The sequence below is a fragment of the Cynara cardunculus genome, unplaced genomic scaffold, assembly GCF_001531365.2.
Source record: "Cynara cardunculus var. scolymus isolate 2C unplaced genomic scaffold, CcrdV1 Un_Scaffold_3957, whole genome shotgun sequence".
NCBI lineage: Eukaryota > Viridiplantae > Streptophyta > Magnoliopsida > Asterales > Asteraceae > Cynara > Cynara cardunculus.
The window spans coordinates 23,380-26,875 of NW_020201686.1; positions in this window are offsets into that span (position 1 = coordinate 23,380).

Genomic DNA, 3,496 nt, shown 5'->3' on the forward strand with positions numbered 1-3,496 from the left:
TTCCAATAACTACTGAATTGTATGCAAACAATTTATACTCAAAGCTTTAATACACTCACCTTATATTGCTGATTGAATTCAAGTCTGCAATTTCTCCTTTAGTTTTTACTCTCAATTGGTTTTTGCTCTCCAGAATATCCAATAATAACAACCACCCTTTTCCTTTCATATGCACTTGCTATAAATAGCAAGTGCATAAGCCGCCTTTCCCCAAACTCCATACTCACACACAAAATTATATTATAAAAATATTAATATAAACATAAAGATTTAAATTATTAAATCCAATAAAATAACCCGGATATTACATTTAAGTAATACACCAACGCAGGGGGAGTTGTAATGTAATTTACACACTCGAATAACCAAAGATTCTCGTCAGACTCAAAATATGAATACAAAGACAAATTTGGCAAGAAGAAGAAATATGAAGAAAAGAGGATCGAGAAGAAGTACGAGAAGAAGCCGGAAGAGAAGAAGAAGTTTGGCAAAGGCGTAGCTGACGAGAACACTAAACAAAGAGATGCCGACAAAACACTTTTGGCAGAGGATGATCACTGGCTAAATCTGACTGATGAAGAGAAAGAAAATGAAGCTGTTGCGCACGTGTGCTTGATAGCTAAATCAGATAACTGTTCTTCAGATGAAGAAGTACAACAAAGTGCTGAAATGAATGGAGAGGTATTGGAGCAATCATGCATTAAACAGATGCATAGATGATGCTTAAACCCCAATCTTTGCAGCAAAATTAAAATCAGAAAAAATGTGTTCAAACAATTTTGAAGAAGAGTTAAAAATGCAAAAAGAAAAATACAACAAACTGTTTGATGAAAATGCTAGAAACTTGGACTGGGCTAAATCTTTGTTATCTGAGTCCAAATTATTTGATGAAAAATCCAAAATCTTAAAAGCCGAATTATCTGATTTAAAGGAAAATTATAAATCATTAGAATTAGTTAATGAAGAACAAATAGTTAAAATAAGTAAGCTTGAACTTCAAATAATTCAATTAAATGAAAAACTGAAATCTAAAGAGAAAGTTTTATATAAACGAGGACAAACTGATCAAACCATTTTCCTAAACAAACCATCTGAAGCGAGATTCTTTAACCCTCGGGAAGGGTTGGGGTATGAAAATCCGAATTTTTTAGGAAAAACTTTATATTATGCCCCGACCTTGTACAAATTTGAATATCTTGATTGCGGTTCCGAGTCTTCGGTAATATTTACAAAATCTTCTGATGAGGTCGAACAACGAGAAGATTATAATCATCAGAGAAAAGATAAAATGCAAGTTCCGTTTGACTATACAAATCTCAATGAAAGTTATAATAATCAAGACTCTGCACTTTCAACAGATTATTTTCACAATTATTCAAAAGTAGAGCTTGAATCAAAACCAGCTAAACCAAAGCTTTATACTCCTACTCTAATTTCAGAAAAACAAGTGGTTCAGTTGGAAAAGATTTTAACTGAAGAAAAGCTTTCATTTAATAAACAGAAACAAGAATTTTTTTTAAATAAAATTGAAGATTTACAAAATTCTAAAATAAAAACGGAACATGTTGAATTTGAGTATTTTTCGTGCGAAAAATCTTTGAGTGAAGCCTCCGATTCAAAAGAAATTAATAATGAAGAAATTAATTTTTCAAATATCTTAAATTCAGATGTTTGTTTAGACAATGAAATTGATCAATTTGATTTTTCAAACAATTTACCCAGTCATGAAGAATTTATAATTAAAAATAATATGACTGAGGATTCCGATTTAGTTTCAGATTTTGAAAAGAATTTTAATCAAAAACCTGTTTCCGAGGATGTATACTATAAAAAGAATAAAACAAAAAAGAATTCGAGGAAACAGAAGAAGCTTACAAAGAAAATTAATCAAAAAGTTCGACATTCAATTAAATCTGATGATTTTCCTTTTCCTATTTCAGATAAGGCGTTGAAGTTTAAGACTATTTGGAGAGTAAAAGAAGAAGACAAATCATCAACTCAACAAAAGAAGAATAAATTTACTAAATCTGTATTAAATGATTCGATATTGAATAATTCTGTAATAAGATATTCATTTGATGAATTGTTTGATATAATAAATAGTAAAAATAATTGTTCTCCATGTAGAGTGAATGAATTACTTAAGTGTTTTACTTCATTTAAACCTTATCATTTCATGCGTTCTGTGCTTTCTGTTTTATCTAAGAAATTGCATTTTAAAGAGCGTTGGTTTGGTACCTATAGTATACCACCAATGAAAACTGAGCTTAAAAGTCCAAAATTAAAATGGATACCAAAACCCAATTGATTCACTTTTGCAGGTTAACCGGCATGTGTGGTTCTTAGACTCCGCATGTTCTAAGCACATGACTGGTAGAAAAGAACTTTTAGCTAACTATGTTGAATCTTTTGGAGGTACGGTAAGGTTTGGAAACAATCAATACGCACCTATCCTTGGATACAGTGACATAATTTCTGGGAACTTATCTATTAAGAAAGTGTCGTTTGTCGAAGGACTTGGACATAATTTGTTTAGTATAGGTCAATTCTGTGATAAAAATCTAGAAGTCTGTCTTAAAGCTAACCAATGCAGCATCCGAACTACTGATAGTAAGGAGCTTTTAGCTGGAATCAGAAGTTCAAATCTCTACACGATTGACCTATCCAATACACAAGTGGATACTGACGTCTGCTTGATATCCAAGGCATCCTTAAAGCAGAATTTGCTATGGCATCGGCGACTTCACACTTGAACTTCAAGTATCTCAACAAGTTGGTTTGTGACAACTTGGTCAAAGGCATCCCAGAACTGAAGTTTCATAAAGACCATGTATGCGGTGCATGTGAGATGAGCAAACTGAAGAAAGCTTCACACAAGCTGAAGACATAGTTCAATACCAAACGTCCTTTACACTTACTCCATATGGATCTTTGCGGTCCTATGAGAGTCCAAAGCATCAACGGTAAAAAGTATGTGCTGGTCATAGTCGATGACTATTCCAGATATACATGGGTTCATTTTCTGTGGTCTAAGGATGAAGCAGTCGAGACAATTATTTCACTCTTGAAGACAGTCCAAAATAATCTGCAACTTCAAGTTCTAAAAATCAGAACTGACAACGAAACTGAATTCAAGAACAACACACTCGGTTCATTTCTCGAATCCATCGGTATTTCACATACGTTTTCGGCAGCCCGGACACCACAACAAAATGGTGTTGTTAAGCGAAAGAACAGAACGTTGGTGGAAGCGGCGCGAACATTGCTTACATGTTCCAGACTTTCATTATTTTTATGGGCTGAAGCAGTAGCGACTGCTTGTTTTACCCAGAACCGTTCTCTTGTAAATAAAAAGTTTGGTAAAACTCCGTATGAAATAATAAATAAAAGAATACCTAATAGCAAATTCTTTTGAGTTTTTGGTTGCAGGTGCTTCATTCTAAATGACAAAGAGGACAGAGGGAAGTTCGCTGCTAAAGCTGATGAAGCAGTCTTT